This window comes from Hyla sarda, chromosome 6, assembly GCF_029499605.1.
Source record: "Hyla sarda isolate aHylSar1 chromosome 6, aHylSar1.hap1, whole genome shotgun sequence".
NCBI classification, from domain to species: Eukaryota; Metazoa; Chordata; class Amphibia; order Anura; family Hylidae; genus Hyla; species Hyla sarda.
Window position 1 is genome coordinate 167,150,165 of NC_079194.1, and position 13,278 is coordinate 167,163,442.

The following is a 13,278-nucleotide window of genomic DNA, read 5'->3' on the forward strand; positions in this document are numbered from 1 at the left end:
CACAGACAGGCCGCAATAGTGTCAGATTTGTGGACTGTCCACGGACCCATTTAAATCAATGGGGAAACTCGCTGCTAGCTACTAGCGTGTGAACGCACCCTGAAAGTCCCCTATGTGGACTAAAAGTGTAAAAAAAAAAAATTTGAAACACAAACATTAACCCCTTCCTTATTCAAAGTTTAAATTTCCCAAATTCCATATAAAAAATATATAAACATAATACAAATAAACACATGTGGTATCGCCGCGTGCGTAAATGTCCGAACTATTAAAATATATCATTAATTAAACCGCACAGTCAATGGCATATGCGCAAAAAAATTCCATACTCAAAAGTAACGTATTTTTTGTCACTTTCTATACCATAAAAAAATGAATAAAAAGCAATCAAAAAGTCTGATCAAAACAAAAATGGTACTGATAAAAACTTCAGATCACGGCGCAAAAAATTAGCCCTCATACCACCTCATACACGAAAAAATTAAGTTATAGAGGGCAGAAGAGGACAATTTAACATTTTTTAATTTTCCTGCATGTAGTTATGATTTTTTCCAGTAGTTTTTCAAGTACAACAAAATCAAACCTATATATATAGTAGGGTATCATTTTATACGTATGGACCTACAGAATAAAGGTAAAGTGTAATTTTTACCAAAAAACTGCGTAGAAACGGAAGCCCCCAAAATTTACAAAATGGCGTTTTTTCTTCAATTTTCCGTTTGGCCACAGATTTTTGGGTAAAATGACTGATGTCATTACAAAGTAGAATTGGTGGAGCAAAAAAAAAGAAAAGCCCTCATATGGTTTTTTAGGTGCAATTGAAAGGGTTATGATTTTTAAAAGGTATGGAGGAAAAAAAACAAAAGTGCAAAAAACAGAAAAACGCTTAGTCCTTAAGGGGTTAAACTTTTTTTTTTAACACATTATTAGTACATTTAGGAGTTCTATTGAACTCCTTTGATCTGTGTGCTCTGTGTCAATTGATAAAGCCTGGTCTATCAAAGACAGAGCCATGGTCCCTAAAGAAGTAAGCCCTCCAGCTACCTCTACAGATCTCCCCACCCCACTAGACCACCAGGGAGCATTTACATGTCCCTTTAGACGCTGCAGTCAGCTTTGACAGTGGCAATCTAAAGAGTTAATAGCCGGTTGTGGCAATCGCCGCATGCCAGCTATTAGGGGTGGCCCCCAGCTACTGAAATTAGCTGCGCACCACCAGGTATGGAGTGGGCTTGAGTCAGGAGCCCGCTCCATACAAGCTGACCACCGCTGTACTGGCCCTGGTGTTAGGGGTTTTAGGTCTGGCCCTGGTGCTTGAAGCAGGGCCAAAGGCCTGAAAAATCCACCTTCCCGGTGCCCGGAACTGCATGTCCCAGGTGACAGGATTTCCACATCCCTGTGGTTCTCTTTTACCCCCTCCTTTAATGTCCTCCGATATCCCATAATAACAGTCTGAACATACTGGGAGTTGTAGTTCTTTCCTTTAATATCTCCTCCCTGTCCTCTGATAGGCCATAATAATAATCTGGGGAAGCTGGGAGTTGTAGTTCTCTTATCCCTCCTCCCTACAATGTACTCTGATTTTCCATAACAGTCTGGGCATGCTGGGAGTTTTAGTTCTCATATACCTCCTTCCTCTAATGTCCCCTGATAGCCTATAGTAACAGCCTGGACCGGGTGGGAATTGTAGTACTCTACTCTTATACCTTCCTCTGTAATGTCCTGTGAATGTGATATCCCATTATAACAGCCTGTATATGCTGGAAGTTGTAGTTATCTTATACTCCCTCCCTGTTATGTTCCCTGATATCTCCTAACAGTATGGACATGTTGGGAGTTGTAGTTATCTCCTCTTATACCACCTCCCTGTAGTGTCCTCTAATATCCCATAACAGTCTGGACATGCTGAGAGTTGTTGTTCTCGCCTGAGTCTCCCCCCCCCCCCCTATAAAATCCTCTTATGTCCTATAATAACAGCATGTACATGCTGGGAGTTGTAGTCCTCCTATACCTCCTTCTGTAATGTCCTTCGATATCCCATTATAATAGTCCGGGGATGATGGGAGTTGTAGTTCTCTTATCCCTCCTCCCTGTAATGTACTCTGATCTCCCATAACAGTCTGGGCATGCCGGAAGTTTTAGTTCTCTTAAACCTCCTCCCTCTAATGTTTTTTGAAATCCTATAATAACATCCTGGACAGGCTGGGATTTGTAGTTCTTTACTCTTATACCTTCCCATGTAATGCCCTCTGATATCCCAAAATAACAGCCTGGACATGCTGAGAGCTGTAGTTCCACCATAACTCTGTATTGGGATATCTCCTCCTGGGTTATTGTAAAGGAAGAAACCAGAAGACTCCAGTACCATGTGATCAACCAGTCACATGGTGTGTCACATGGTGTGCTGACATCACCAAGGTCCTTCTACCTAGGCGCAACCACATAGTTTAGGATTTAACCTTTACCAACTAGCAGCAGGAAGGATTCCGTGTTCAGGTAATGTAAGGTCATGTATAAAAAATAATCGCTGGTGGGAGATGTAGTCACTGGGCAGTACAAGTAATGGCTGCCTGTCTTCAGGCATATAGAAATGCATTTAAAAATTAAACTTTCATACAAGGGAGCTGAAAGTGTCCCTCTTTGGCTGCCCAAAAGGGAGGTATGGTATAATGCAGTGTTTCCCAACCAGGGTGCATTCTGGCTGTCCGGGCATGCTGGGAATTGTAGTTGTGTAACAGCTGGAGGCACCCTGGTTGGGGAACACTGGTATAATGTATTAGGCTGCATGCACACCACGTTTTTGCTATACAGTTCCCGTATACGGTTTCAAGTTTAAAAGCCATATAGAAAACTATATACATTAACTTAACATTGTAAACCGTATGTCAAACACATCATCCGGTTTAGTCCACTTTGCGTCTTATACGTTTTTTTAGCCGTACCCAAAACCATAGACTACCCCGGTTTTTTGATCTGGATGAAAAATTGCATTAAACCATATAAGTTGTTTTTTTTTTTTTTTTTTTTTTTTAAACATAGGAGTCATGTGTGTTTTTTTTTTTTTGGGAATTTCAATCAAGTAAGTGAAACTTCATAAAAAATGTGACTAATTAAAAATGTATACTTTTTTTTTCTTTAACCCCTTCAGGACTCAGCGTTTTTCCGTTTTTGCATTTTCATTTTTTCCTCATCACCTTCTAAAAATCATAACGCTTTAAATTTTGCACATAAAATTCCATATTATGGCTTATATCTTGTGCCACCAATTCTACTTTGCAGTGACATTAGTCATTTTACCAAAAAATCCACAGCGAAACGGAAACAAAATTCACTGTGCGACAAAATTGAAGAAAAAATTAAATTTTGTAACTTTTGGGGGCTTCCATTTCTACGCAGTACATTTTCGGTAAAAATTCCACCTTATCATTATTCTGTAGGTCCATAAGATTAAAATGATACCCTACTTATATAGGTTTGATTTTGTCATACTTCTGGAAAAAATCATAACTACATGCATGAAAATTAATACGTTTAAAATTGTCATCTTCTGACCCCTATAACTTTATTTATCCATGTACGGGCCGGTATGAGGGCTCATTTTTTGCGCCGTGTTCTGAAGTTTTTATTGGTACCATTTTTGCATTGATTGGACTTTTTGATCGCTTTTTATTCATTTTTTTAGGATATAAAAAGTGACCAAAAATACGCTAAGTTGGACTTTGGAATTTTTTTGCGCATACGCCATTGACCGTGCGGTTTAATTAACGATATATTTTTATAGTTTGGACATTTACGCACGCGGCGATACCACATGTTTATTTTTATCTTCATTTACACAGTTTTTTTTTCATGGGAAAAGGGGGGTGATTCAAACTTTTATTAGGGAAGGGGTTAAATGACCTTTTGTCACTTTCTTTTGCAGTGCTATAGTTCCCATAGTGACCTATAACACTGCACACACTGATCTCTTATGCTGATCCCTGCAAAGCCATAGCTTTACACATATCAGCAAGATTGGGGCTCGATTGCTCAAGCCTGTAGCTCAGGCTTGGAGCAATCAAACCCAGATCGGACGCGGCAGAGACAGGTAAGGGGGTCTCTGCTCGTGTCCTAGCTGATTTGGCTAGCTGTTTCTGCTTGTTTTTACTCTTCACTAATTTGGGTATCATTTTAATATGATTTAATACATTTTGGATTTTATCGATTTTTGGGAGCTGGAATTTTTGCAAATATTTTTTTTTGCACTTTTGCTTTTTGGATACTGTATAATGGGGATGCCTGTCTTGAGCCCACTCCATACCCAATGACCCCAAGCTGTTTTCAGTAGCTGGGGAGCCGCATCCAGCTATTAACCCTTTAGATTGTTGCTGTCAAAGCTTACAGTGGCATATAAAGGGACCTTTTACTGCTCCTTGGTAGTCTTGGTAGTTTATGCAGTCTGTGGATGAGATTGTTTTTTCATTCTTATACACCTTGCTGCTACTGTAATTGATATGCCATAAGAAAGAAAGTGTCCAGCGCGGCAGCTCATATGCAACAGATTTATTGGGCACAGCAAACACACAGGTACAAAACGGTAGTGACGCGTTTCGATCACCTAGGTGATCTTAATCATACTTACAAAGTAATCGTATTGGAGTACCTTTATAGGGGAGGAGGAAGGACTAATCTCCGTCAGGTGTGGTGTAATTTGTCCTGAAAAGGTTACCTTCCCTAGACTGGCAACTCCAATTACAGACTGTTGAAACGTAAAAACAAAGTATCAAAAGCATATTATCAAAAACATACATATAATGTGTAAAAACTACATGGAAAAAATAGTCTAAAAATCCATGCTGTTTATAAATGAATGTCTGTATGACTTCCTAAGCGTATACATCTCACCAATACTTAGATAAATAGCGTGGGAGACACTGTGAACGCGTTAGGGTGTCTGGAATCTAGTTGCATTATCTCTATCAAGCAGTTTTTGTCTGTGGTCACCTTCTCTTTTGGGAACGGCTGCTCTTTTTATACCCTGTAACATCAAACTGGTATGACTACCATCATGGTTTTCAGCATAATGTTTGCTGATCATGGATACATGCCGGGAATTAAAGAGTCGAACATCCGAAAGGTGTTTCCTAATTCTGGTTTTAAGTGGGCAGGTGGTACATCCCACATACTGGACATTGCATTCCCGGCATGTAACCCGGTACACCACAAATGATGTGTTGCAATTGATGTACTGTTTAATTCTATATGTATTTCCTCGAGACATAGACATAGAAGCTCTTTCGATACATACATAATATTGCAACACATACACTTCGTGTGACCACACTTGAACGTACCTATAGTACTAAGCCATGTACGTGAGTCAGGGGTTTTAAATGAAAAAAGACTGGGGGAAACAAGTTGTCCTATAGTGGGTGCTCTGCGGGGGACACATCTATAGCCACCAGTGAGAGCGGACTTGTAGCTCGGATCAGCCATAATAATAGGCATATATTTATGAATAATAATTTTAGTAACCGAGCTATAGTCCATGCTATACTGTGTGACAAAGGTAACTGGTGAACTCTTAGGGTTAATATGATTTTTGTCTATTTTAATTTTCTTTTTTTCTTCAAGAAGATTGAACCTATTTTTTAAACTGGCTAAAGTTTTAGCTCGCTCAATTTGCCAGTTCTGATATCCCCTATGTTTCAACCTGTCGCCAATTGCGTTAACTTCTCTTTCAAAATCCGCATCGTCTGAACAGTTCCGTCTCGCTCGAACCATCTCACCCACTGGTAATTTTTTTGTAACGTGGGGGGGATGGCACGAGGGTGCGTGCAATATTGAGTTCACTGCGCTTGATTTGCGAAATGAACGGGTAATGATAGTATTTGTTTCCGTGCATCCATGTAGGGTTAAATCCCAAAAAGACACCATATAATTTTCGATACCATTGTAAATTTTAGACCGGCATCGTTGGTGTTTAAGTAGTTGGAGAAAGCCTGTGTGGCCGCCACATCGGACCCCCAAATAAATAGGAGGTCATCAATGTAGCGGCCATACCAACAAATATGAGATGCAAAAGGATTATGGGTTGAGAAGAGTGTCCCCCTCTCCCACCAACACATGTATATGTTGGCGAGAGAGGGGTAGAACTTAGCCCCCATAGACCCTCCGTTGGTCTGCTGGAAGAAATCGCCATCTAACATAGAAAAAATTGTGTGTGAGCAAAAATTCCACCACCTCCATGATAAATTTCTGCAGGCCACCGGAGTAAGCAGAGTATGTATGCAAAAACCATGTAAGAGCAATCGCAGCTTTATCATGAGGTATGACTGAATATAGCGATGTGACATCGGCGGTAACCCAGTTCCAATTTTGTCACGTGATTCAACATAGATAAAAGGTGCCCTGTATCTTTTATGTAGCCTGGCATCTCCTGTATAAGGGGTTGTAACTTAGAATCCACCCATGCACATAAGTGTTCATAGAGCGAGGAGATGCCAGCTACTATGGGACGCATGGGAGGAGGGAAAATGTCCTTGTGGACCTTCGCAAATGAGAATATGGGAATAACGGGGTGCTGAACAAAAATAAAATCAGCCTCCTTTATAGAAAAATGTCCCGCTTCAACTCCGAGGTCCACAAGTTTTTTTAGATGGTCAAAATGATATGGTGTCTTTTCTGGATTTAAACCTACATGGATGCACGGAAACAAATACTATCATTACCCGTTCATTTCGCAAATCAATCACAGTGAACTCAATATTGCACACGTCCTCGTGCCACCCCCCCCCCCCACATTACAAAAAATTTACCAGTGGGTGAGATGGATCGAGCGAGACGGAACTGTTCAGACGATGCGGATTTTGAAAGAGAAGTTAACGCAATTGGCGACAGGTTGAAACATAGGGGAAATCAGAACTGGCAAATTGAGCGAGCTAAAACTTCAGCCAGATCAAAAAATAGGTTCAATCTGCTTGAAGAAAAAAAGAAAATTAAAATAGACAAAAAACATTTTAACCCTAAGAGTTCACCAGTTATCTTTGTTCATAAATATATGCCTATTATTATGGCTGATCCGAGCTACCAGTCCGCTCTCACTGGTGGCTATAGATGTGTCCTTCACAGAGCACCCACTATAGGACAACTTGTTTCCCCCAGTCTTTTTTCATCTAAAACCCCTGACTCACGTACATGGTTTAGTACTATAGGTACGTTCAAATGTGGTCACACGAAATGTATGTGTTGCAATTTTATGTATGTATCGAAAGAGTTTACATCTATGTCTCGAGGAAATACATATAGAATGAAACAGTACATCAATCGCAACATATCATTTGTGGTGTACCTGGTTGCAAGCCGGGAATGCAATGTCCAGTATGTGGGATGTATTTATTTTTTCCATGTAGTTTTTACACATTATATGTATGTCTTTGATAATATGCTTTTGATACTTTGTTTTTACGTTTCAACAGTCTGTAATTGGAGTTGCCGGTCTAGGGGAGGTAACCTCTTCAGGACAAATTACACCGCACCTGACGGAGATTAGTTCCTCCTCCTCCCCTATAAAGGTACTCCAACACGATTACTTTGTTAGTATGATTAAGATCACCTAGGTGATCGAAACGCGTCACTACCGTTTTGTACCTGTGTGTTTGCTGTGCCCAATAAATCTGTTGCATACGAGCTGCCGCGCTGGACATTTTCTTTCTTCTGGCATTGATCAATAGCGTGGTCCACGCTGGTCCCTGACAAGGCTGAGTCTACTTCGGGTGAGCAGGAAGTACTCTTCTATATACTTCTGTAAATGATATGTATGGACAGATTCCACCTGAAGAATGAACAAGTACATTTTTTGCAGCGGAATGACCGCTGCAGAAATTCAGTAGTGTGCAATGTGCAGCACAATTCCATAGACAGCAATGGGATTCCGCTTCACATTTCTTATTGTGAACCTAGCCCAGAAGTGACACTGGGGCATATTTACAGCAGCTACATGGACCATTGGAAACAATAAATTAAAGACATGTTCTATGACCTATGTAGATATAATTATGCAAGGAGGAAGAGAGGGTGAGCTGTGACCATCTCCTATTGTGAATTGCCTCATCCTATTTTATCTTTCTACTGGTATCACTTTTCACTGTAATCCTACCTGTGATAATAGTGAGGAGTGTAATGAAAAGTCTCTACAGAACAGGAATTGTCAGCTTATTATTACACTTAATGATCAGAGTTAAAACTGCAAGATTTTTTTTTATCATTTTATAATAAAAATAGAAAAATAAAAAATTTGAGAAAAAAAAATATAAAAACTTGATTAGAACAATATGTAATTTTCTAAAGACGCATTCCCCTTAAACCCCTTAAGGCAGGGTGGGGAACATTTTTCCTGCCCTGGTTCATGTGGATATTTATTAAATCATTTGCAAGCCAAAAAAATAATGTATAAACTTTTTTTATTTTGAAAAGTGAGTGAAGATAAGTACAACATGTCCACAGAAGAGTTACACATACGCAAGAGAATAACAACTGTGACATAAGTATTACAGAAGAACAAGGCAAAGGGATAAGTATTCCTCTTAGAGAGACTCCCCACTTCTGGTGTATAGAGAGTCAAAAAAGGCCATTAGTACTCCACAGGATTTCTGGGAAAGGGAATATGCTAAGCAGCTCATCACATTCCCTGGACATCAGCTTTAGCTCCAGTTACAGAATCTCAGAAACTGATTGGGATTAAATGCCTAGCCAGACTTTTCCCCAGAAGTGAAGAGGACCCAGAATAGTGTTATACAGTACAGTCAGGCAGGCATGGTTAGAAATAATAAAAGCCTATAACAATAAACTCTAACGTAAACAACAAACACCTTCACGATGTCGAGGGATAAAGCCTAGATGCCATTAAAAACAAGTAAATAAATAAACACACATAGCTGCCATAAGTCACAATTGCATAAGTAAGAGAAGAAGGGTAGGTAGAAATAAAACGGAAGCGAGGAGGATGGGGAGCCAAGAGCAGCTGAAGACATCAAAGAGGTAAAGGCTGAGGGCAAATAACGAGTGAGAGGCTATCCACACCAGGCACCCCACACATTAAGGAACTTATCAGGGAATTTTCTGTGTTTAAAAACTAGATGCTCAAAGGGAATAATGGCGTTGACCAGTTTCTTCCATTGCCAAAGAGAAGGCGGCCTGGGATCCATCCAAAGCAAGGCCACTGCCTTTCTAGCCAGGGACAGCACCTCACGAAGGAAGATCCTCGTGATGTTGCCAGGATTCCTCTGGGAGAACCCCCAATTAAACAGATCAGAGGTTCCAGCAGGACTGGGACTGGGAATCTGTAGGCGCTATATAAATAAATAAAATGATACTCTGCCAGTATGTCTGGAGGAAAGGACATATCAATATCATATGCCAGAAGTCGGCCCTAGGAGAATGACCTCTATGGCATGCATTGGAAGGCTTCCTTCCCATACTGAAAAGCTTAACCTGGGTAAGATAGCTATGATGTATAATATACAACTGAACAAATTTATTTGCTCCCGGAGAGACCATTAAGTGACAGGTCATGATATCCGACCAGTCCTTGTCAGTTAGAGAGGGAATGCATGCCTTCCAATAAGCCTCTGTCATGTCAGCCACCGTGGTGACTTTTGCCTTTGTCAGGTGGTATAGAGGATAGATACTAGACCTCTCGGTCCCTGGGAACGGAGGATCCCAATGAGAGAGTAAGCAGAAATGGGTGGTCTGGGGAGGGGAATTGGGCAGTCAGGGCATGAAGAAGTTGGAAATATCTGTAGATGGGGAATATTAAAGTCTGATTGGAGTAAAAGATTTCAATATGTCATCTTGGAACATGTCACCCAGCTGACTAACCCCGTGAGCCTTTCAGAAAGGAGGGTGTATAATGTCTGTCAGGTGAGCGAAATGGGGGTTATCCCATAAAGGGAGGTCCGCTTTAATATTGTTAAAAGAAGTTGCCAAACCTGTAAAGCAAGCTTATGAAGGGATAGGATCCCGCCACAGACCCGAGGGGGCGTGTGCCCCAAGAAGGCCTGTAAGGAAGTGAGGCCCAAGAAATGAGAAACATAGAAACAAAAACAAAAAATTTAAAGTGTCGGCAGATAAGAACCATTTGGCCCGTCTAGTCTGCCCAATAATCTGAATCCTATCAATAGTCCCTGACACTATCTTAAATGAAGGATAGTCTTATGCCTATCCCATGCATGCTTACAGGGGTAATTTTATTTTATTTTTTATATCAACTGATGCCAGAAAGTTAAACAGATTTGTAAATTACTTCTATTAAAAAATCTTAATCCTTACAGTACTTCTTAGCTGCTGAATACTACAGAGGAAATTATTTTCTTTTTGGAACACAGAGCTCTCTGCTGACATCACGAGCACAGTGCTCTCTGCTGACATCTCTGTCCATTTTAGGAACTGACCAGAGCAGCATATGTTTGCTATGGGGATTTTCTCCTACTCTGGACAGTTCTTAAAATGGACAGAGTAGGAGAAAATCCCCATAGCAAACATATGCTGCTCTGGTCAGTTCCTAAAATGGACAGAGATGTCAGCAGAGAGCACTGTGCTCGTGATGTCAGCAGAGAGCTCTGTGTTCCAAAAAAATAAATAAAAATTTCCTCTGTAGTATTCAGCAGCTAATAAGTACTGGAAGGATTAACATTTTTATATAGAAGTAATTTACAAATCTGTTTAACTTTCTGGCACCAATTGATTAAAAAAAAAAAAAAAAAAAAAAAGTTTCCACTGGATTACGAATTACCCCTTAAACACCTTAAGCACATGTGCCGTAAGTGTACGGCGCCGCTAAGAAGTACTTAGCGCACAGTGCCGTACATTTACGGCGCAGCTTTCCTGGATCACCGCGTCTCCGGACACGGTGATCGGAACGGGATGACTGCTGATATCTATCAGCAGCCATCCCGGCATATCGCCCAGGGTAGTCCTGAGACCCATCGTGTCAGCGATCGCGGCAAATAGCAGATCAATTCAGATCTGCGATTTGTCGCTATTCCGGGACGATCGTGTCTCTGGGGACTTGGTGACCCTGAAAAAAAGGTGAATGGGGCTGTCCGAGACAGCCCCATTCATCCATACCCAGCAGGAGTGAGGTGATCACGTGATTAATCGATTGAACAATCACGGGCCTGCTGGGCGGTGATCGAGACAGCGATCGGAGCGGAGATCGGCGCCGGCGGGGATCTCCTACCTTGCCCTGGTCAGGCGGGGGTCCCCTCGTGTGCGGTGGCGGCGACAGGAGCAGCAGGATCGCTCCCGGCGGCAGGATACAGCGCGCGGTCCCGGCGACAGGATACAGCAGGAGGTGAGGCCTGTTCACCTCCTACTGTTGCTTAGTAACAACTCGCAGCATGCAAAGCCAAAGGGCATGCTGGGAGTTGTAGTTTTGCAACAACTGGAGTTCCAACTACAACTCCTAGCATGCCCTGGTAGTCTGTCGATGCTGGGGGTTGTAGTTTTGCAACAGCTGGAGGCACATTTTTTCTATGAAAAAGTGTGCAATCACTGTTGCATAACTACAACTACCAGCATGCACAGACTACCAAAGGGCATGCTGGGAGTTGTAGCAGTGTGCCTCCAGCTGTCCAACTCTCAGCATGCCCTTCGACTGTCAATGCTTGCTGATTGTTGCAGTTTTGCAACAGCTGGAGACACATTGGTTGTGAAACCGAGTCTGTTACTGTTTTGCAACCAGTGTGCCTCCAGCTGTTGCAAAAATACAACTCCCAGCATGCACTGAGAGACTGTACATGCTGGGAGTTGTAGTTTTGCAACAGCTGGAGGCACACTGGTTGCGAAACAAGGAGTTAAGTAACAAACGCTCAGTGTTTCGCAACCAATGTGCCTCCAGCTGTTGCATAACTACAACTCCCAACATGTATTGTCTGTCAGTGCATACTGGGAGTTCTAGTTTTGCAACAGCTGGAGGTTTGCCCCCCCATGTGAATGTACAGGGTACATTCACACTGGTGGGTTTACAGCAAGTTTTCTGCTGCAAGTTTGAGATGCAGCAAATTTTCCACCACAGCTCAAGCTCCCAGCTCAAACTCACTGTAAACCCAACCGTGTGAATGTATCCTAAAAACACTACACTACACTGCACAAAATAAAAAGTAAAACACTACATAGTACATATACACATACCCCTACACAGTACCCCCCCCCCCCCCAAATAAAAAAGAAAAAACGTCTTGTACGGCACTGTTTCCAAAACAGAGCCTCCAGCTGTTGAAAAACAACAACTCCCAGTATTGCCGGACAGCAGCCACTGACTGTCCAGGCATGCTGGGAGTTTTTCAACAGCTGGAGACACCCTGTTTGGGAAACACTGCCATGGGGTATTTTTGTGGATTTTGGAGAGAGAATGTGTCTGAAATTGAAGGCCATGTGTGTTTACACAGCCCCCATAGTGCCAGAACAGTGGAACCCCCCCCCCCCCCCCACATGTGACCCCATTTTGGAAACTACACCCCTCACGTAATGTAATTAGGGGTAATGTAATGAGCATTTACACGCCACAGGTGTCTGACAGATTTTTGGAACAGTGGTCCGTGAAAATGAAAAATTAAATTTTTCATTTGCACAGTCCACTGTTCCAAAGATCTGTCAAACGCCAGTGGGTGTAAATGTTCACTGCACCCCTTATTTACTTCTGTTAGGGGTGTAGTTGCACTGTATAGTAGGACAGTTAAGGTTATTGTGTAACATGCTGGGAGTTGTAGTTTTGGTTTGTGTCAGCTGCAGAGCCATAGGCTGTGTCAAGGAATACAGGGAATTGCAGTTAGTAACTAAAACACCCAGCATGCCCTGATGCAGCCTATGGCTCTGCAGCTGACCCGAACCAACACTACAACTCCCAGCATGTTGCACTTTATAGTTCTACAGTTCAGGTTATGGTGCAACATGCTGGAAGTTGTAGTTTTGGTTCGGGTGTGTTTGCGTGCATCTGTGGGGCTCTTGGTCGGCGGGCAAGTATGAAGGGGGCGGGATTCTGGGGGTGCAATTTAGTGCGGGTGGACAGAAGTCACTAAAAATAAATAAAATTAGATAGCACAACTGGCGGCGGCACTTGTCAGTCCGCCCCTGTACAAAACATACATGTATACACATATCATACATACACCGGCCACTGCCCCCTATATCATACATTACATATATACATCATACATAGACACATCATACATACACCCGCCGCTGCCCCCCCACATCATACATTACATACACACATCACATACACCATACACACATCAT

General features: G+C 42.0%; 1 protein-coding gene across 3 annotated transcripts in view; it reads left to right on the forward strand.

Annotated features, from left to right (window-relative positions):
• NUDT19 (nudix hydrolase 19) overlaps positions 1–13,278 on the forward strand; it is a 48,320-nt gene that overhangs the window by 22,304 nt on the left and 12,738 nt on the right. The window contains exons 1-2 of one of the 3 annotated variants that reach the window (XM_056525733.1): positions 2,435–2,496; positions 7,458–7,553. The exons of 1 other annotated variant lie outside the window; for it this stretch is intronic. The gene's annotated coding sequence lies outside the window, so the exon portion shown is untranslated. Of the gene's footprint in view, positions 1–2,406; positions 2,497–7,457; positions 7,554–13,278 lie in introns of those variants that run through there. One more of the 3 variants, XM_056525732.1, reaches the window with a different exon arrangement.